The sequence below is a fragment of the Erithacus rubecula genome, assembly GCF_903797595.1.
Source record: "Erithacus rubecula genome assembly, chromosome: 1".
NCBI lineage: Eukaryota > Metazoa > Chordata > Aves > Passeriformes > Muscicapidae > Erithacus > Erithacus rubecula.
In genome coordinates this window covers 109726740-109749843 of record NC_136658.1, presented here as the reverse complement: position 1 = coordinate 109749843, position 23104 = coordinate 109726740, and the positions used below count along the sequence as shown (strand labels likewise).

The 23104-nt window shown below is 43.5% G+C and overlaps 1 protein-coding gene across 2 annotated transcripts in view; it reads left to right on the top strand.

Annotated features, from left to right (window-relative positions):
• KCNJ15 (potassium inwardly rectifying channel subfamily J member 15) overlaps positions 1-23104 on the top strand; it is a gene marked incomplete at its 5' end in the record, with an annotated part of 34017 nt that overhangs the window by 2907 nt on the left and 8006 nt on the right. Inside the window, one exon of one of the 2 annotated variants that reach the window (XM_079312612.1) lies at positions 8647-9006. The exons of the other annotated variant lie outside the window; for it this stretch is intronic. Of the gene's footprint in view, positions 1-8646; positions 9007-23104 lie in introns of those variants that run through there. 2 annotated transcript variants of the gene reach the window in all.

Below are 23104 nucleotides of genomic sequence, written 5' to 3'. Positions count from 1 at the left end.
GGAAGAGACAGAGTGGCTTCAAATCAGGGAGTGTTGCAGTGGCCAAGGATTCAGAAGCTGAGGAATAAGTGGAAAAGTGTGGAGAGTGCAGGCACTCCCTGTGAGTCCATTGTCAGTGATTCAGCTGAGATGTGCTGTGGGAAGCAGGAGAAACATAGGGAAAAACATGGAATTGTAGAATGGTTTGGGTTGGAGGGGACCTTAAAGATTATCATATTCCACCCCATCCGTGGCAGGGACCCCTCCCACTGTCCCAGGCTGCTCCAACCCCAATGTCCAACCTGGAGCTGAACATTCCAGGGATCCAGGGGCAGCCACAGCTGCTCTGGGAATCCCATCCCAGCCTCTCCCAGAGAACAATTCCTAATTCCCAATATCCCATCTCAACCTGCTCTCTTTCAGTCTGAAGGTGTTTAATGCCCTGATGAAAGCTCTGCTTGAACTCTTACACCACAGAGCCGTGAGGATTTATGGGGTTAAGCAATTGCTTCATATATTTAAAAAAAATTCTAAATTTAGTGAATGACAAAGCAGTCTGATTTCACCATCATCCTTTTGGGTTTTTATCAGGCATTATAAAAGCTGGATGTATTACAGAACAAAGCCACTGCAAGTCTGCTGTTAAGGTCCACGTGCAGGTGCAATTGCAGATCTGGCAGACACTCTTAGGTTGGAAATAAACCTGGAGGAATGATTTAGCAATAATTGGCATGTGGATGAATTAGTTGCAGCTAGAGAAAGGAAGTTATAAAACAAGCAGATTGTTATGTGAACCCTGTAAGCTTTGTCTTACCTGGGTGTTTTGTGGTGCTTGAGGTTAAAAGTGTGGCATTGAAATGTTGTATTTAATGTCAAATATGAATCAGGGCAGAGCATGAACAGTGTGTTTTGGTGGGCTGAATGACATGTGATTATCAGCAGATAATCAGGCACTTAAATGCTGAAGTTGGAACAATATTGGGTGCAAAATACAATCATTTGGAAAGAAAAATGCTGGAAAGCAGCTCTGAGGAGAAGGAGCTGGGGGACACCGAGCTGTCCCTGAGCCAGCAGAGTGTCCAGGACTGTCCTGGGGGCATTGGGGTGAGACCCCCCAGGCAGGGGTGACCCTGTCCTGTGCCCAGCCCTGGAGGCTCCTCTGGCTGCTGAGCCCAGCTCTGGCTGCTCAGCACAGCAGGGACAGGAGCTGCTGGGGCTGAGCAAGGGCCTGGAGCATCTCCCTGCCCAGGAAAGGCTGAGGGAGCTGGGGCTGCTCAGCCTGGAGAGAGACAGAGAGAGGGCTCAGCCCTGCCTGGGCCTGCCTGTGCCTGTCTGTCTGTCTGTCTGTCTGTCTGTCCCTGTGTGCAGGGAGGGCAGAGCAGCCCCAGGCTCTGCTCCAGGGCCCAGCAATGGCCCCAGAGCCACGGGCAGGGGCTGAGCCCAGCAATTCCCCTGCACAGGAGGCACAACTTCTGCCCTGGGCAGGGACCAGCCCTGAGCAGAGCCCAGAGAGGGGCTGGAGTCTCCTCCCTGGGGATGTTCCAGAATATTCCACCTGGACACAGCCCTGTGCTCTGGGATGACCCTGCTCCAGCACCGTGTCCCCAGACAGACCCATTGTCTGGAGGGTGTGCAGCCTCACAGACCAGACCAGAATAAATACATTTGTACTCCCAGGGACCTTTGGACAGCTCTAGTCTTTACTGGGGCCTGTAGGGAGACTGGCTTTTCCTGTCTGTACAGTAACTTTCAGACATATTTTCTGTGGATGATAAAATCAGGAGAATGTGTGGGGGTATATGAGGCCACCTGGGTGTGATTTCCTAATAGCAGACGTGGGGTTTTGTTCTGGGGTTGTTTGTGGCTTTGAGTGCTGCTCAGCATCTCAATCCTAGTGCATTGTCTGTGGTCTGGAAAGCCCCTAGAGAGCATTTTCATCCATGAGTACCTTTAATTCAGCATCTACATCCATGTTTTAAGGCTCTTTCAAGTGTCTTGTTTTTTGAGAAATTGAAAATATTTAATGTCCTTGACACTGAGTGACCCAGCCTGTGGCAATGGATGGGAATGTGCAAGCCTTCAATTCTTAATTAACTGCTTGAGAAAAGCAAGTGTCCCATGTTAGAGACACTCAGAGGGACAAATCAGACCCAGTCTCCACTCCTGGTATCTTTAAGATTGTATTTAACACTACTTTTCAACAGTTGTGCCTGAAACCAACTACTGCTATAAATATGGTGGAGTTAATTGACATTAAAGGAGAATCTTGGTCGGGGCAGTATCTCCCAGTTAAATCTCTCTTTTCTTCACCTGCTGCCATTTGCAAGCCCAAACAATCCTTGCAAACATTAAAATCAGGAGAGCTCTGATTTGTTTTTCATGCTTTTCATTTTCTCCTTCACATGATGGATGGTGGGATTTATTGTAGCTCAGAGGAACAAACCAGTTGTTATTCAATCTACCCCAGGCAAGCTGCCCTGGCAACAGCCAAAAATAATAGCCATGGTCCCTGAAAAGATTCTGCTCAGAAATTCTGAAAGAATTCACCTTTGGGGCAGGGAGCAAGCATGGAAAAATGCAGCCCCAAAGGTCAGCATTTTGCAATGCTCATGGCACATGGAAATAGGAGGTTGTGATGGAGACTGTGGTGCAATCCTGGTGACAATGGGTGCAGCCAGCACCCCTGTCCATCCTCCTGTTGTGGAGCCACCACTTGCTTCCCCTGCCACATCATGGACTGGATTTTACTTCCTCTGAAAGCTGAGCTCTGCAGATCAACAATGACAACTGTGCTTAATGCAAAAATTTGAAGTTGAGCCTTTTCATCCCTGTCTGGGCAAATGTTTGCCCTTGGTGTTTGGGAGATCACTTTCCATGTGATCTTGTGCCACAATCTCTGTTGGTGATTGCAAACTTCAGGACAGTATTAGTACACACACCCTGTACTAAAAACTCTGTGCCCTTCCCTGTATGACCCTCTTTTTGTGCACTTTCTGTAGTTCTGTGCTTTGTCAACCTCAAGACTTGTCTGTAGGCTCACTTCTTAATCCTCTTGGATAAAGTTTGGCAAAAGCACACACTTCAGGTCCTTTCATTCAAGCCAGTAGAGTTATTTTTCCAGGAAGACACATTTAAAAATGCACAAAGGTACTCATTTAATTTGCTCTGCCTTTTTACTGCTGCTTCCTGAGAGGCCATCTAGTCTGGCTATCTGAAACCAGTAGCCACATTTTTGTCCCAAATAGTCACAGCTCAAAGAAATTCAGTAAAGAAAATTCCAAACAGATATTTTCACAGGGATCTCATTGGTGCTCATGAAAAGAAGTTTTCAAGTAAAATAAACCATTATTTCTCAAATTATTCCAAAGCAAAGCTCCATTAAAATATCCCAGAAGTTTTAAAGGTAAGGAAAAAAAACCCCAATCTACCTGCTGGACACTGCTGAGAAACATGCTAGAGAATTAGATATTGTACCCCATGGTTGGAAAATACAGAGTGGATTTTGCAGATTTAGTGATCCAAACAAACTGAAATGTGATTAGGAGATATTTCCCTTCCCACTGTTCTCCTCCAAAGTGTGCTACTGAAGACACATGAAATTGGAGATGAAAGTTTCTCTTTGATAGAGGAATGCTCCTTGTGCCACATCAACAGGAGGTTGAGGAGATGAGGTTTTCCAGCAGCTCCCAGGAGGATTCCTGGGATCAGGGCAGCTCTTAACTAGGGAAATTCACACTTGAGGAAAAACCACAGAATGCTGTGTTTGTGGCTATAGGAGAGTGACAGAAAGGATAATGCAACATAGTTCCTGGTGAAATGGAGAAGCAAAAGAGGGAGAGAGCTTTATTTAGAGAAACACTACACTTTATAGGGTAGTATGTGAAAGACAGAGTAGAAAAGACTCAAGGTCCAAGAAGGCAATACCTCTTTGAAATCATGCTTTCTGCAAAACATCACGAGACACTCACATGGCTCTCACACACCCTGCAGGTGCATAATCATTGTTATAATTCCTTGTCCTTGTGCAGCCTGAGAAACTCAAGGCTTCAAGGCTGCTTTCTTCCTGGTTCCCAGTAGCATCCAACAACAATAGAACACCCAAGAGAGAGATCACCATGGGACAAGGGGAGAGAAATGATAGCCCAGGCAAAGCTGCCTCTGTTTCTCGTGGTCAGCTGGATGTTTCCAGCCCTGTGTCCCCTGGAGCAGCTCCTCTAGACCATAACCCTGGCTCATTCTTGGGCCAGACATCCTGCTTGCAGCTGAGAACAATACTCAGGATTATGTCTTGCAGAACACAGTTTTCCACGAGCTTGGATTCAATCCTCAACAAATCCAACCTCATGCTACAGCTCTGACCTGAGGGACCTGGAGAATTGTCTGCCCTTGGAAGTGCTGCAGGAAACAGCTTTGCCTGCTGGGCAGCTCCCAGTGATGTGAGCTGAACTTCCATGGGGATGTTCAGGCATGCTGCTGGCTCATGATGTGGCAAACCAAGCATGCACCCACCACAGAGTGCCACAAAGCAAAGACACGAGGAGCAGTTCCAGGAATCTGAGGTGAATTTTTGCTGCTTTGGACATTTTGACCAGATTGGCAGGGGAGGGGAAATTAAAATCCCTCTTGGAGCTGAAGCCCATTGTCATTTTCACTCTGGTGTGGAAAGCCAGCTTGGATCTGAATTTCTGCTTGTGAATCTTCCCCATCTCTGGGAAAGAACCAAACCCAGAAGATGCTCATTTCCACAGCCAGGGAGAAGGCAGCCAAATGTGCCTGGGAATGAGTGGCTTTTCTCAGAGGCTGCTTTTCCTCCAGAGCTTTCTGCTACCTGGAAATCCTCTTGCTATCTTGGGTGGCAATATGTGAGTATTTCTGTCATCAAGAAGTTAAAATTCTGGGCAGAAACTTATATTTAGAAGCTGTCAAAGTCCTTCCATCCCTCACAGGACGGCAGTGGAGCTGGGGGTCTGAAACCCTGAGCCAGCTGGATGAAGAACAATCACCTTCCCTGATGTGAACAGATAAGACACATCTCAGCAAGTGCAGCCTTCTCATGTCCAGATTCCTTGGGATGAAGTTTTGGAAAGCTGTGGTAACAGGGTTTCCACAGAGGTCACTGCTCACTTCATTGAGAACAGAGCTGGGCTCTCCTCAGCCAGATCCTTCTGTGTGAAGCTTGTCAGGCAGAATAAAATCCTGTTCCAATTATGTGCTTTCCATGTGCACAAACCTCCCCCAGGAGCTGCAGTGTCAGCCACAACCTCTCACAATGCAAAGAACACATTGTGAAGGGCTTGTACTAAACCAGGCTGGGAAAATGGGCTGTGAATTCCTCAAGGTGGCCATTGCTCCAGTGCCAAAGATGTGACAAGGGAAAAAAGATAGAAAAATGTGTGTCAGGCATGCTAAGAGCACATGTAAGTGTGGTGTCTGGTTTTCTGAAGTGTGAAGATTCCTGTCCCTGTTGGTGTCCACAGGACAGTCCAGGGAGGAGCTGGAGCTGCTGCAGAGCCCAGAGGAGGCAGCAGGATGAGCAGAGGATGGAGCAGCTCTGCTGGCAGGAAAGGCTGGCACAGCTGGGATTGTTCACCTGCACAGGAGAAGCTTTGGCTGAGCTCAGTGTGGCCTTGCAGGGCCTGAAGGAGCTGCAGGAAACATGGAGAGAGACAATTCCCAAGGGATGGAGGGACAGGACACAGGGAATGGAGGGACAGACACAGGGAATGGAGGGACAGGACACAGGGAATGGAGGGACAGGACACAGGGAATGGAGGGACAGACACAGGGAATGGAGGGACAGACACAGGGAATGGCTCCCACTGCCAGAGGGCAGGGCTAGATGAGACATTGGGAATTAGGAATTGGCAGGGTGGGGAGGGGGTGGGATGGAATTGCCAGAGCAGCTGTGGCTGCCCCTGGATCCCTGAAATGTTCAATTCCAGTTGGGGTTTGGAACAACCTGGAATTGTGGATGGTGTCCCTGCCATGGCACTGGATGATTTTTAAGGTCCCTTCCAACTCAAACTATTGTACAATTCCATGACTTGCATTTCCTGCAGCACCTTCAGGCACAATGCTTTACCTTTATTTCATGGGAATCTCCATAATGAATTTTAACCCTTTCAATCCTGCTCTTGACAAGAACTTAATCAGTAAGAATCAGGTGAAATGTTTGATGAATAGATGAATACTCTGAAGCATGTGGGAAAAATGCAAAAACTAGAGGACTGTCTTCAAAAATTGAAGAAAACATAGAGTACACAAAGCACAAATATCTCTGTTTAACAAGACAAGGCTCACTTCACATGTGGATTTAGTTGTGTAAAAGCACAAATAGGTGTTTAGCAGTTCTCAGGTGACACCCCTGCCTGAACTTGTTTTGTGCAAGAACCATTTCTCTGTTTTTTATAACAATGCCAATTTCTTTATGTCCTGGCTCTGATTTTTATCTCAGCATTTGGGGATTCCCAGGAACAGAGAAAAAGAGATAAGGCTTTGAAGAGTGGCTGTGGATTTTCCCCTTCCACACTGCACACATCCTTCTGAGCTGCACCACGTTCCACATGAGAAGCCCAAAGCACTTTTTCAGTAAAAAAACCTGATTTTTGGATCAAGGTGCAGGTGCAGATTTGATGAGTGAGGCTAACTTTTCTGCCAGGGATCCAGTTTTATTGCTTCTTTTTCTTACTTAACTTTATCCAGAATCCACAGAAAATCTGAAAATGCCCTGAGCAAGCCCCTTATCACCATGGGGTTTATTGCTCAGCTTCATTGAATGCAGAAGTTTGGATCAGTATTTCAACATCTCCAGACCACATTTTTTAACTCAACCTGTGGTTGCTGCAAGGAAAGAGATTTATAAACCCTGGTACTGAGGTAAATCTGCAGGAAAAAAAAGTGAATTTATGCATTTTGGAGGGAATGAACTGACAAATTAATTTCTCCTTCTGGTCCACCTCAGCAGCAGTGTGGGAACAGCCCCAGAGCTTGTGGGGACCCACAAGGAAGTGACACTTGTTTAAGGTGGAAAACTGTTCAAAGAAAGGTATTTACATATTTAAATCAAGTACATAAAGCTGGGAAATACCCTTGCAACTCAAATTCTACTCTCTGCTCTGCTGCCCTGTTTTCCAGAATGGTATAAGAATCCACAGAGCATTAGGAAAAAAAAAAAAAAATCTTTTTTTAGAAGATTAAAAACTGAACTGTTGTGCATCTTTCAGAGCATATTCTCATATTATGATCTCACAAGGACTCCTCACACTACAGTGGATTTCATGGTCACCATGTTGCCACAAATCCTGATTTGGGGATGTGTGGGAACAGCACATTATTCATTTATGATTAGGGAAGTTTGTCAAACTTTATCCAGAGTAAAGAAGGGCAAAGGTTTAATTGGGAATTTTTATAATGCATAATCTCAGCTAAACATAATTTAATTGGATAGTGAAAGACAATTCATAGGTGCTTCACCCCATGACAAAGCTCTGCAAACAGAACAGCTCATCTGAAAGCAGAAAAAGACCTTCACAAGCATTTTTATATATAAATATAAATATATTTATAGCTGTTGCCATCTCCCTCATTGTAAATATAGAGAAAGAGACACCAGTGCAACAGGTTCATGGATTCGGGGAACAATCCAAGTCGTGTGAAATTCTTTAGTCTGTGGCAAAGTGGAAAAAAAAAAAAAATCACCTCTAAGTGTTGCCCTTTTAAATGCAAAACAGCTGCTGCCTACTGGCACTGCCTGAATGCTGCACTTGACAGCAGAATTCCAGCTCCTGCTTCCCTCTGGTCACATATCATGGCATTATTAATATCTGTTAATGGCATTTTCATCCCTGTTTAGCAGGGATTTGGCTCTGGCTGGTGTGTTCCCTGGGAATTTGGGGCGGGACGGGTTTGGGTGGTGAAATGGATGGTTTGGGTGGTGAATGTTTGATGGGAAATGGAAGGAAGGGCAAAGGAAGTTATCCAGGCACTGTGGGATGTGCCTGCAGGTGATGCTGAGCTATCCTGTGCTGGAGCAGCTTGCTGGGATATGGCATTCCCAGGAATTACAGTATAATGATATCCAAGGGCATCCCATGAGCCTTTCTAGTTCTTCCCTTTCCCTGCTGCAGTTTGCATTCCCAGGAATCTCACCAAATCCCAGCATGGTACCAATGGCAGTGCACAGACTTTAAACCCTATTTTCAAGACACCTGATTTAATCCTGCCCAAATCATCCCTGCCTGTGCTCTCTGCAGCTGGGAAACAAAAGTAGAAAGTCACCCAGGCAAACTCAGAAAAAGCCACCAAAGGAAAGGAGTTTTGTGGATTAATAACACTGGAAAACCTGGTGGTCAGGGATTCCAGCTGCTCAGTGTGTGACAATCTTAACCTGAATTTATTTCAGATGAATTTCAATCTCCCTTTTACCAACAGGAAAGGGATAATTGATAATGTTGGCTTTTTATCCTTCTTCCTCTTTTCTCAGCATTATGCAACCACCCATAACCTTATTTATTTAGGAAATAAGGCCTTTCAGGGACTTTGATCCGCCTGGCTGAAGTTTTTTCAAAGATTAACTGACTTCTTCAGAAGTAAATCAGTTTCCTCTGAAGCAGGTATTTGCTTACCACAGAACTGGGTGTTGAGAGCTCTGCACTTAAAAAGTTTGCTGGGCTCAGCTGTAGATTTCCTTAACACACACTGCTGACATCACTGAGTCTCCTCTTGGACTCTTTTTCTTTTTTTTTTCCTCCTCTCTTTCTCCCTCCCTCCCTCTCCTCCCTCCCTCTCTCCAGTTTCTTTATTCAGGTAATTCCAACTCAGGCTTATTTCAACTTGTTTTTGACTGACAGCGAGGGAAGGGAGACTCTCTGAGGGGTTTGTTTTATGTTGGAATTTTTCTCCTTTTTCCTTTTTTTTTTTTTTTAAATGCACACATTGAAAAGCTGCCCAACCTTCTATAAAAAAAGATTGTTTGACTTGTCATGACGATAACATCTAGTAAGGAATCTGAACGTTGCACTTTTACAGGTAAGAGGTATTTGTCAAAAATCCATACATGCTTAGCAGTGCTTTGGGAGCTGTGTGGAACTGGAAGCTAAGGAGTAGGTGCTTTTCCTATTATTCTATATTTTGGTAGTTTAAGGATTTAGAAACTGTGTGTAAAAGAAAAAAAAATGTTTATAAAATTGTGCCTTTTTTGACATAGAGGCAGCTCAGCAATTAAGCAAAAGCTGTGATGGTTTGGTCTTTCCACTGATGTAAAGCACTTAATGTGGGTTTGTAATGCATGGGGCTGAGGTTTTTATATTTGGGGAAGGGGACAGATGCTGAACCTGTCTTTGTCACTGTTTGCCTGCCAGGGATTTTTTTTCCTGTATAAATCCTGAGTGCTGTTTAGAGTGTTGGAATCAGAACTTTCAGCCAGCTCTTGCTCTTTTTTCCAATGCATAAATCAGTTTTCATTGGCATGGTGGGAAAACCTGGAGCTTTATCCTGCCCCTGTTACCTTTGTGTATAAGAAAAGAGAATGTCAGTTTTCTGTGGAAGGTGTAGAGAATGTAAACATGTCTGAGTTGGAGAACTTCAGGCATTGTCTTCCAACTTTTGCCTGTGTCTTCACACAACTTGTTTTCGACAGGTCTGGCTTTTCCTCAATCACAATTTGCACTCGTGGTGCAAATTCCCCTCCACTTTTCTACTCCTCCCTTTTTATTTTCACACTGGGGTTGTGCTGCAGGAGAGTCACAGATAAAATCTCTTTTTCTCCATGAGGTGCAGGTTGTGAAGAGGAACAAAGCTGGCTTTCCTTTGTGAACCAGGAGTATCCAAGCACTTTTTAACTAACCTTGTTCCCTCCCATGCTGTATTTAGAAGCATTTCCAGGGTTTTTCTGATCACAGTGTTTGTATATTTACCTACCAAGTCTATGTTTTCTTGTGATTTTTTTTTTAATTGAGGGGGAAGGAGATTTGCTGCTGAAGAAATATCTTCTTTATTTTCCTGGCTGTAAAATGTCACAATGCTCTCTGCTCTCTTTAATAACCAGCTAACAGGAGGGAGGAAGAAAACCTGGACTGTGACATGGTGCTATTGCACAGTACAAACTGGCATCACTTTTACAAAGCAGAGTTATAGACCAGACCAAAAACTTCCCCAGGAATTTCATCCCAGTAAATGAGGCATGGCCTAGAGACAAAAACAGCAGCAGATGACTTGGGCTTCAGCCTTCCAACGTACATACAATAATTCAGTCTGTTACTTTTTATAGAATTTCAAATGAAAACAAGTAGTTCTTTTTTATCCTGGCTCCTCATGCAATGAAGCAAACAAGTCATTAGCCCACAGCCCTGATTGCAGCTGAATTTTTTTATTGATTTATCCAGATTTCATTAAAGCAGTCTGGAATATTATTTCTGCCTCCTGTGCTGTTTCCCTCTCCTCAGACACAGTGCACAGAGACAGGCTGTGTTCTTTGGGAACAGGTGGAGACCAAGGCTGGGAAGGACCAAGAAAAACAGAAATGTTACTGTTTTACATGCTGAACCTCAGAGCATTTTGAAATTAATTTTGATTCACTCTTCTTCAAGGAAAAACAAGGCAGGTTTTGGGGTGATGCCTCTTTGGTTTGTTTGCTTGATGGAGTGAAAACTCTTTACTTTTAGAGGAACTTTATATGTGTATGAATATTTTAAAGATTATTGATTATTGTATGAAACAGTTAAAATCACCTTTGTCAATTTACTAGGAAGGAATTCACTAAATGATAAATATCTGAAAGCTGAGCTGTCCTTAACCCCTTGGAATGAGAGAAGTTATGAATGACTCGAGTGAGTTATTACAGACTTGAGCATCATTTCAGCATTCAGTGTGAATGGATGTGTTTGTTAATATGGCAAAGGGCTTGGAGTTAATATGGCAAAGAACTTGATGTTAATATGACAAATAACTTCATGTTAATATGGTAAAGAAGTTGATGTTAATATGGTGAAGAGCTTGGTGTTAATATGGTAAAGAACTTGGTGTTAATATGGTAAAGGGCTTGATGTTGATATGGTAAAGAAATTGATGTTAATATGGGAAAGGGCTTAATGTTAATATGGTAAAGAACTTGGTGTTAATATGGCAAAGGGCTTGGTATTAATATGGAAAAGAACTTGGTGGTAATGTGGAGAAGAACTTGGTGGCAATATGGCAAATAACTTGGTGGTAATAGGATAAAGAGTTTGGTGCTAATATGGAAAAGAATTTGGCAAAAATCACGTGCATGTTCTGGAGCCAACAGGGGAAAAGCAGCTCCCAAGGACTGGCTGTGCATGAAATGAATCTGCTGCTCAGTCTCTGCCTGCTGAGTGCTGTGAAATGCACAAACCCATCACAAAGCAGAGCATCCCTGCCCCCTGCCAAGAGCAGGAAATTATCCTGCATGGCCAGGGCAGGGAATTGTGTGCCCAGCCCAGCCTGAGGGTCACAGCAAGGCAGAGCTCAGGCAGGAAGGGAACAAGGTGTGACAGGAGTGAGGGCTGAGGTATTGTCACCCTTCACTGGACAAACATGGCTTGGACATGGAGAGGGACTTTGGGACAACACCCCTGCAGCTCTTTACACCCACTGGGCAGAAAGGTGTTTGGAAATTTCCTCTCCCAGCAGAACCTTCTGCAAAATTTCTGCTGCCTCTGGTGAGAGGAAAGTGCTGGGACAAGGGTTGGTCCCAATTAAAATCATATTTGGCTCCTTTCTGCTTGGTTTTTCTTATGGAGATCCTCAGCTGGATTTGTCTGTGCTTTGTCAGACTCAAAAATCATAAAGTAAAATAAACTTTGGGACAAGAGTATAACCTGATCAGATTAATCTCCATTGTTTTAACTGAGGAGTTTCACTGTTGGTTCAATGTGGTTTCACATCATTAACTTTTCCTTATCTAAACTAGCACTTTTGCACTGAGAATATATGATAAAAATGGTTATCTGTTTAATATATTATCATTATCTGTAGGGAACAGATAATATATAATAATAGATAATATATAATATATAACAATGCACCTACTTAGATGACTTTAAAAGTTATATTAGCATGAACTGGTGAAAAGGGTAAAATATGTCAAATCAAAATTTCCCTTCTCCTCTCTAGAAATGCACAGCCTGAAAAAACCATATAATAAAACAGATACAAATAAAATAAAGTAACCAGAATAAATAGGATAAAATAGAGGTTTACATTTTGACCAGTGAATAAATTCTTCTGGTTAAATGATTTTAATTTCATTCTTAATTTCCCAAGGAAAATGGCAACCAGATAAATATAATTTTCTGCCCTTGTCTGTGAAATTCCCCCAAATTTCCCCTTGTTTTCTGCTCAGCAATGATCCATTCCAAGCTGCCCACCCTGGAAACTCCCATGCCAGCTGTTTTTTTTTCCTGAATTCCTCCAGCCTCTCACCCAAGCAAAAAAAAATAATTTTCAGAGGAGACCAAAAGTGTCTCAGCATCTGGGAGGAGGTGTTGGAGTTACAATCCTGATTCATTTTCTTATGCAAATGGCAAAATTTTCTCACAAAATTAGGATGAAAAGCAAAAACAATTTCAAGGCAACATTTTATTTTAGCCCCACATTGAGTTTGGTTGACTGGCACAATTTTTGCCTCTTGGTAGTTGATCTCTGGACTGTCCTCAGCTTAATATTTTTAGATTAAAACTCCTTTTTTCCTAAGAATAGGCAGAAAATTATCTGTTGTAAGGGAGTCCATTGGGATTCCTGGTCCTGTACATATTTTCCCACTCTGTTCTGTTGTTGCATTCTAAAAAATCCTAAAAAATTATCCAAAGAAACTCCAAACAACAACAACAAAAGAGCACTTTACCTTAAATATAAAATTTTTAAACAAAAATTGATAAAATTTAACTTTAACTGTATTTTATGAACAAAAATGTACAAAATTTAGCATTGATGTTTTTTCTTGTCAGACTGAAATGTCCAAAGCTGTGAGTTGATCATCACCCAAAAAATACTTATTGGTAATAAATCTCTCTGCTCTTTTAAGGTCTCAGACTGGGAGCATAAAATCTTATTTTAAGAAAATATCTTTGGGTTTTTTGGTGCAGAAATGCAGAAAAACACATTTCAGTGGGGCAGCCCCAGTGATTTATCCTCCTGCTGAACCTCAGTGGAGGGTTCTGGCTTTGCAGGTGTATTTCTGGTTGATTAACAGTGAAAAGGTATGAGAGGACACCATGCTTCTAAATGTGCTTGTTTAGATCTTTTAAATAATGATTATATCATCAATGAAAAGCTTTTGTCTGTGACTGCTTTAGAATTACAAGAGATGAAGAGAAATACAAAAAATTAGTCAACCACCCATGATGTTACATAAAGATTGAAAATGCCTTAGAAATCAATAATAACAATAACAACATTTCTGCTCGCACAAGAAGCTTTGATTTAAGCACTTTTCTATATAGCTGAAATATTTAGAGTGAAATCTGCAAAAAAAGCTGGAAGAACAACCAGATCCTCATTCCCCTCAAAACCAAACAGAATTTGCTGAGTTCTTAAAACTCCAGGTGTTGTTAACAGAAATTGCTCCTGATCTTCAGCTTTGCTCAGCTTGAGGCACTACAGGCCACCAAATAATTCTGATTTAGCTTTTTGCTCTTTAGCAACTCATCACTGGCTCCCATCTTGCTAAATAAATGGCAGGTGAAGCGTGGTGAGAAGGAGAGAAGAGTTTCAGGGGGGACCTTGTGGCTCTGCACAGCTCCCTGACAGGAGGGGCAGGGACAGGAGCAGAGGAAATGGCCTCAAATTGCAGCAGGGCAGGCTCAGGGTGGAGATTGGGAAAGAAAATTCCCCTGGCAGAGTGGTCAGGATTGGGATGAGCTGCCCAGGGAGGTTTGCAGTCACTGTCTGGGGCAGTGCTCAGCACAGGCTGGATGTGGCCCTTGGGGACAGGGCTGGGGTGATGCTGGTGGCACTGGGGTGGCACTGGGGGATCCTCAGGGGCTCTGCCCACCTTGGTGATCCCATGAAATAAAAGCAAAAGGCACCTGCACATCCAGCAAACATTCAGGGTGCTCCAACTTACAACTCATCTGCTGCCAGCCCCAGCACCTGGAGGGCTGTGAGGAGTCTCCAGGATGGTCCCTCCCACCCAAAGGTCAGGTTCCTACAAAGCCAAAGGGATCAGATGAAGTTAAGTTGAGCTTTAGTGACAGTCTAGATGTGGCCCTTGGGGATAGGGCTTGGGGTGATGCTGGTGGCACTGGGGTGGCACTGGATGAGCTGGAAGCTTGGGCTTGAGTTTGAAGCTTTCTTCCCACCTTGATGATTCTGGGATTCTGTGATCATGGATGAGGGAGCCTTTTAAACCTTCAGGTTTGATGAATCCCTATTTTGGTGAAGGTTGTTGTGACAATTTCCATATTAGCATGTTGAAACCAAGCTGACCTGTGGCAGGGAATGTCACAGGCAAGAAACTTGAAAATAGAACAGATACCCTACATTTGATTTTAGATTCCTAGCTGGGTTGTTCTTATATAAGAAACTCATTCATAATCTTCAGTGCATAATTTGCATGTTTTACAACAACTAAACTGCATGTGTGTTGGAAAGGCACATCATGGTGTGTAATCTCACCTGGGATCCCACAGAGCACAGCATTTCCCATGGGATTTCACCTGAAAGCCTTCAGCAGTACAGCTCAGACTGACCTGTATTTATTTGGGATATTGTAATTTAAAATGCACCCCTGTACCAGGTAATTAACATGTGTAATTCTCATCCTTTCAGGAGGAGAGGGGTACCTTCACATACACTGGAACAGCTGATTTTCATGGAATAAATTAACTTGGCAGCTTTCAAAAGCTCTCACCTTGCTATAGAGAAAAAGACAATTTCAGCTGTCTAAAAGTTCAAGGTGTGATCTCAGACCATCAGGCACTGCAGGGAGATGGAAACATCCATCCCTCAAAGTATCTCAGGTTCCCATCCTGGAAAAATGCATGCTTTCAAGGAAATAAATCACTTACTATCCATTCAGATGCTGACCATAGCCTGCAGTCAGAACAAATTATTTCTCAGAGCAAAGCAGGTCCTTACACACTTTGCAGTTGGACAAACAAAAAGGAAAACTTTGGGTCTGCTGTAAATAATTTCAGATCTAACAGTGAGGGACACACAGGAGGAACTTTGTTGGTGAATACAATGATGGGGAGAAGTTTGTGGAAATTGTATCTCAAAACAGGTGGATTTTCAGGATATGGGGAAGAGGGGAATTTTATTTATGTCACATGGGAAGCTATTGTGGGATGGGAGAAGTCTAAATGAGGAAAGAAACCCCCAGGGACTGATTAGAGGACAAAGAGGAATGAGATGCCAACAAAGAGCAGAAGAAAGCAGAGCCATGGGGTCAGGGCAGCAGCTGTGGAAAGGTTAGACTGTGACCTTGAGGGGTATAAAGAAATGAAAGATGTGTTTGAATTAATGAAGGACAAATTAAAATGGTCAAAATAGCAGAAAATAAACAAGATTATTTTTATTCCTGAATTTTTGAGTGGGACAGATGAGAAAGGCTGTGAGCAGGAGGAGCCCTGGGAAATGTTAATTAATAAACTGAAACTCTGGACTGGAAGACAAGGTGGATTTGGGAGATGCTGTGGCACCAATCTGCCTGCAGAGCAGAAGTTTGAGCAAGGGAGCAGTTATCATAAAAGGTTTTTACTTCAGGAAGGGCTGGCTTTGACAGGGTGTCACCAGAACAGTGAATGGAGGAGTTTTCTGCTCTGGCACTGAGCTGCCACCTGGCTGGTGGAGTGACAGTCCCTGGGCTTCCAGCAATGCCATGATCTTCACCCCATCTGAAATTGCTGCTATTTGAGATATTCACAGCCCTGCTCAGCTGCTTTTTGCCACCACTTATCTTCAACACTCACCTCCAAAATACAAATTCTGTCCAAACAGCACTAAAATGGAATATAAACAGCACTAAAATAACAGAAATGTCTACCAGTTACACATTTCCCATCAAGTGTGTTTTCCAATGAAAATGGAGGCTTTATTAAATATTACAGGAAAAGTACAGAGGGTTAGAGATCAAAAAGGTTGATTTTTCCACTGGAAGAATGATCTCTTGTGGGACATGCAGTTGATTTCCTCATTCCCCAGTTACTCTTTGTGCCTAGACTGAATTTCCATTGATGCATCGAGCCTTATTACAAGGCGACAGAAAATAATTGGGGAACGGTGGTATTTTTTGTTCTCATAAATCAGGCAGCTTGGAAAACATCAAAGTGCCTCCTGAAACCCACGGCATCTGTAAAAATCACAGAAAAACAAGGTAGAGGAGCTGCTGAGGGTTTTAAAAATAAGTTTGCGGTGTCCTGAGCGCAGTCGGAAAAAATTCTCGGCGGAGCAGGAACAATGTTCTATTCAGCCTGATGACTCCAGTGATCAAAGCTGGACCTTCCCCAGCTCCCAAACTGTAAAAGATTGCAGGAGCTTTGGAGATGACATGGGATCATAAAGGAGCAGCCATAAAGATAAGGGGTGTGTAAATAAACCAGCTCCTTTGACGGTAAGGAAACGCTTTGAAAAGCAGCGTGAGATTTTTTTTCTCTTGTTTGGGCACATTATCACTGCTTTTATGGAGGTTCCTAAGAAGCTGTGAGGACAAGGAAAATGAGGAGGGAATTGTGATGGTAGCTGTGTTCCCAGATCCCAAAAACCTGGACAGTCTGTGTCCCTCCAAGTGTCACCTGTCACCAAACCAACCCGTGTGGTCCCTACGGTTGGCTGAAGCTTTTCAACCACAAGTCTCATGGGCTGAAAATGCAGGTTTAGGTGAAAAAAAAAAAGCCACCCAGAATTTTGATCAGTAAAAAAAATTTATTTTGGCTTTGTGGAAGCGAGAGGTCACAATCTGTCACTCCAAGCAATGTTTTGTTCCTCGCCTGATTTAAATGACACACGCTCACACACATTTCTGTGCAAACCTCAGAAGGAAAGGTTTACTTTTAGTTTGAACCAACAACCAGAATGACCTTTTATGTTCTGTTGCTTGGGTTTTTTTTTTTAAATTTTGCCAGAAAAGTTGAAGATTTTTTTGCCTTTTTTTTTTTTTTAATTTTTAATTTTGTTTTGATATCTCTGGTTTGGCAAGAAAATCCAAAAACATTGATGTGCACCAGTACTTTCATGCTATTTCCTCCCTTTCAGAAGCCACAGTCTCTGCAGCAGACTGAGGGGTCTGTGTCATGGAAATTGGCAGGGATCAAGCAATTTGGGAAAGCAAGGAGGAAAACAAAGATTCTTTTCCCTCTGATTCCTTGGGAGTTTATCTGGAAGACACAACAGAGCAGGGCTGTGTAACCTCCCAGTCAAAAAACTCAGGAGACAGCTTTTTCCTAAAAATATATCTATTTTTATTCCAACTTTTGCAGATATATGAGTGACAATAAGCTCCTCTAGAATGTTAGCATGTTGCTGATGGAAAGGATAAATAATTAACCTGGCCTATTTTAATTTCCATCACCTAAGAGTGCAGGGATACAAACCAACCCACATCTTTAAATCCATGGGCTAATTTCAGCTTGGCTTGGCAGATGAACAGAGGCTTCAGAAATTATGTTCCAACAAGCTCCATGAAAACAGGGAGCTCTGCAAGGCAGAAATAATTAATTAATGCCTTCCCTGAGAAGAGGAAATCAGGGGGACCAGCCTTAACCAGGCATCAGGGAATCCCCATGGAGCCCAGAGAAATGGGAAAGGCTTGGGATGGAGCTTGTGTGTTGTTACAGCCCTTGGTTTACACTTCCCCAAGTTCAAATCCAGGGTTTAGAACAACCTGGGAGAGTGGAAGGTGTCCCTGCCCATGGCTGAGGGTTGGAATTGGATGAGCTTTAAGGTCCCTCCCCACCCAAATAATTCTGGGATTCCATGAATTTGCTGGTAGCCCAAAATGCCCCATGAAAGGGGGCAGAGAATGACACAGCTGAAGCCATTTCCACCTGAAACTCCCCAGTGTTTCTCACCAATAATCTTTGATTTTTCTCTCAGCCCTCACCTAAAATACCAGAACAATCAGGAATGTTAAGTACCTCATATGAACAAAAATGGAGTTTTATCAACCAACAGCTATTTTTGCTTCACTTTTATTAATTTTTAAATCTCCTTGGCACTCCACAGTTCCAGCTCAGAGTCCCAAGCAAACACTGGGGCTCAGAACCTCATAAACCTTAGGAGCAAAGCATTCCCATGGACAACACTGAGGTTCTTTCCTAATTCTGCTCTGAAAATGCAGGTACAACTAAATTCTTCCTTCTCCTCTACATGGTTCTCCCTCTAAAATGTGCAGGAGTGGAAAAAAAGGGCATTTTTCCACTCATTGCAAGGAGAGTAGGGAAGTTTGGCACAAGAGTGAGCTATGTACTGGAATTTGGGTGGGTCTAGGAAAAAGCACAGACTTCAGTGGAAAACATATATGGGTGTGTGTGTATGTGTGAGCAAAAGCCTTTTAAACCTTAAATTAACCACATCCATGGATTGGTCAGGAACAAAAAACCAAAAAAAAAAAAAAAAAAAAAAAACCCCAAAAAAAAAAACCAAAAAGGAGAGAGAAAGCTGCCCTGAAAAAAAATAAATTTGGGCAGTGCTGAGGATTAGCAGCCCTACACCAATGGGGAAGGGTCACTGATATCTTTAATTCTTACCTGACCACCTCAGGGAGGCAGGTGAAAGGTTTATACATCAGAATTTTGTACAGCCCAGAATTTCAGTGGTTTACAGGACACCCATGAGCACTTCTGTGCCCTCTGGGAGCTGGTGAGGGGCAGCAGGGGTGGGATAGGGATGGGGACAGGGATGGGGACAGGGATGAGGACAGGGTGTGTGAGCCCCAGGGTGACCCCAGCACCTCTGGGAGGTGTTTAAACAAAGGGCTTTGCTCTGAGACCACAGCCCCAGGTGGTGGCTCCTGCTCCTTGTGGATGTGTCCAAGGCTGGACATTTGAGGAAATTATTTTATTTTGAGATCTAAAGACTTTATATGGCCCAAAAGTGGACGTGTGTGAAGGAAGATGCGTCCACAGCTGACTTTAGACAGAACAAAAACTCCCACATCAGTGTCTCAGATTTGAAACTTCTTGTGCTTTAGAGAACTGGGAATCACAGAATCTTCTGTGTTGGAAGGGTCCCACAAGAACCATAAAATCCAGTTTTTAAGGGAATGTCTCATAGAGGGATTGAAGCCCCAACCTTGGTGATTTTAGCACCAGGCTCCAACCAGCTCACACACCATGGAATGATATTTTAAATAGTAAGAATAAATCTCTGACTTCTATGCAAATGCACACAAATGTTTTCCCAGGAAATATCACATCCTGAATCTATTGGACACTATTGAATTTTCTTTCCAGAATTTACAATTTTTCCAGTCTTGTTTAGGTAAAGTAGTTTCCAAACATTTGTTTGAGATGAACCAGAGCTTGCTCTCCATTTATCACACCTGGACAATCAAGGGAAGTGGGTGCTTTGTGCAATTTGAAATCCTTATAGTGCAGAGAAAATGGGGTAGGAATGAACATTTTTGAGGATGCTGTGCCCCTTGAAGAGAATATTGTCCACAATTGCTGTAATTCACTGTAAAGTAATTAATTATATTTTTAAAAAGTCAGTTATATGTGCCAGCATCATCATCTGTGCTTTGCCTAGGAGAGAAAGACATCCAATATAAAAATAATTTAGGTTTGGATGAGAGAAGTGGGTACTTTGTCTCCCAGGCTGCATTTTGTCAGCATGAGAGAAGAGTCTCTTTCTGAAAACACTTTCCACAGTGTGAACTTGTTCACACAGGCAGAGCAATTCTTCATAACCAAATAACTTCCTGAGAAAATCAGCTTGCAACAAGTTTTAAGATGAAACCCTGACAAACCCATCCTTCTTTCTTGGAAATGTGCTTGGTTGGATGGCAAACACACAAATTCTCTGGTGTGTCCTGGCCATGCAGAGATGGATTATTTAGCAGGTTAATCTGTATTTATCGCTGCTCTGCCTACATGAAGAAGCACAAATCAACATCAACAAACAGATTAAAATGATCCAGGAATTATTTTATATTATTTTACTCCACTAACAGCATCCACCTTCCTGCTGGGTCAAGGTGTGCTGTTTTCCCAGTTAGATTTGATTTTGTCCACATTAGGAATAGATGAAAAAAGGTTACCAATAAATATAGAGCTTTAAATATTGTTTTTTTCCCTTTACCAGCTTTTGCACCCTACCATTACTTTCAATATTATTGAGGTCTTCAGATATTTAAAAGGAACAGGAATTCTATTATTTTTTGGTGGAAAACTCTTCTTATAGCCTGAAATTTCAGTGTTGAGATTTAGTGGCTGCACAGAGATGGAAAATTATGTTATCTCTGCAGAGTATATGTACATAATATTTGTGATGTATTCATGGGGGTATTAAAGCAATTATTAGTGAGCTCTTATTGTGGGCTAAAGGAGAGCTGTGATTTACTGGAATTGTGATTTATGGGGAGAAAATAAAGTAAAAACTCTGGCCCAGCACCCTGCAGGGAGCCTCACCCCCACGGCCACACCTCCACCCAGCTCTGAGACAGCCCTGGTGTGCAGTGACTAATTAAAAACAAACCCCAACTTGACTGGGACACTGCAAAGAGCTGGCACCACAAATTGGAATTAAACAGAGAGCTGCTGAGCCCAGGATGTGCTGCTTTCCCTGCAGGGTTGGGGCTCAGGGAGGAGGTGATGCTCTTGTGGTGCTGGTGCTGGGTTTGGGGCACCAGGGGATGTGTCATGGAAAAAAAAAAGAAAAAAATAAAAAGGGCACAAACCACTGTAAATTGTTCTAACTGATCTGAAATGCCCCAGTGCTGCCTGATAAATGTTCCTCCTGTCCCAGCTGAGACTCAGTTGCCCTGGGGAAGGCAAACTGCAGCTGTTTTATCCTAAATTTTGAACGGCCAGCACAGTGCTAACTTTCCTCCCTGCCATGACTTGGCATGCTCCTCCTCATTTTCAACCACCTGCTGACAATTGAAATTAAAAATCCAGAGGAAGTGTCTGGTTTTGGGTATGTTTGCTTGCTTGTTTTCAAACAGAACCAGATTTTTATTAGGCCAAGAAATGAATTTGGAGGAAAAAGGCAAACAAACAAGAAAAGACAGCAGAGCAGTTTTCTGTTCCACTATTCCCTCTCCAGCTCTGAAACAGATGCAGCAAATTTCAAACCAGCTGCAGACTGGCAAATCAGCTGCTCTGAGCTTGACTTTGTTATTATTATTACTACTATTCAAAGTGATGAATGAATACTGGGAAGGTTAAAAATAAGGTGTTGTCCTTTATCTGCTGTGAAAGAAGGGAAAGCAAGGACAAAGCCAACCTATGGTGAGCAGGGAGTGACAGTCCCAGCAAGCTTCTCATGGAATCATGGAATGGTTTGGGTTGGGATGGAATTTAAAATAATCCCATTCCACTCCAGCCATGGCAGGGACACCTCCCACTGTCCCAGGCTGCTCCAGCCCCAATGTCCAGCCTGGAACTGAACATTCCAGGGATCCAGGGGCAGCCACAGCTGCTCTGGGCACCCTGTTCCTCACAGGCAACAACCCTTTCCTCACATCTAGAGCTTCCCTCCTTCAGCTCAAGATTCCTGTCATGCCCTGTCCTTGTGAAAAGTCCCTCTCCAGCCCCCTTTAGGAACTGGAAGGTTCCTGTAGGGTTTCTCTTACAGCAGTCCAGTCCAATCCTTTTGTTCTTTTGCTGACCTAGGAGGGGGATTGCCCTTCCCATTGAATTTTTCCAATGCAACCTAAACGGCTTCAGACTAATTATTTTCTATCTTGTTGCCTGATGAATACTGAAAGGAAATACAGGTGCCCCTCATTTGGGTACAAACCCATGAAACTCTTGGCACATGAGCTCATACAGGTGGATTTCAGTCAGGTAATTTCTGCTAAAGAGACAGAATTCAAGGGAAAACATGTCTTTGGGGCAAACACCTCCCCCACCTTGAGCCCCAGCCCTGGAATTAGACAAAAAAGGCAGAATCAGCCTCTCAGTGTGCCTTTTCCCTGAAGCTGTGCTCTGGAGAGGTGTCCTGTCCCCACTCTGGGATGGGAAGGCAGCAGGAGCTGTGTGAAAACACTCCCCCAGCAGCCAGAGCAGCTGGCTGGCCCAGGGCCTGCTCCCCAAAAAAAGGAATTAAGTCCTTAGGAAGGACTTAGGTAGGCCTGAATTGACTGAGTGAAAAACTATTTTTGCAGAAAATCCCTTCCCAGCTCCTGCTTGGTGCTGGAATGTGTACAGGTGTCCCCATCCCTGACCCTCACCCTGTGGATGCCCAGCAGCTCTGTGCTCAGGCATGCCACAGAGCACCCCATGGATTAATTGATCTTTGTCTAAGCACCAGGAGCCAAAAAATGAGGCATTCCTTGGCTTGCCTTCAATCTTCTCCCAGCACATCCCCTGCTCTCCTTCTCCAGCTCCCTCCTGCATTGCAAGGCTCCTCAAACCTTGTGGCTGCTGCCACTTGTGCTCCCAAATCTGACCCTTGGAGGGGAAGGTGAGACTCCTCTTGAGGCTGAGGCTTTGTTCCCACATTTCTGACTGATAAGGAGCTGGGGAGGGGAGACCTTGCACTAAGTGAAGCTTTACAAAGTCTGGAAACAGAGTTGTTGCTGGCAGTGGCAGGGGTTGGAATGGGATGACCTTTAAGGTCCTTTCCAACCCAAACCCTTCATGTTTCCATGATTCCCTGATGTGATGGAGAGGTCAGGAAGAGGTTGTGTAAACCCACAGGCAGATTTTTGCTGAACATAAAGCATTATGTAGTCAGCCACACACTCTCTGGGGGTGAGGGAAGCACTCCTGGTTTGGATCTTTTGATTCACAGCGGGTGAGGAGAGGAATGGGACACAAAACAAAATGAGGGAAAGCAGGATAGTGAGTGACACCCTTGTGGTAAAGAGAAATACCTCCAGAGAGAAGAATGTCAGGATTTATCTGTTGGAAGTCCCCATGGTCACCCTAGAAGGGGATGAAATTCTGGCAGTGACTGCAAACCAGGACAACATTTGGTGTTAAGATCTCTAAAAGTTTAGTCCTGG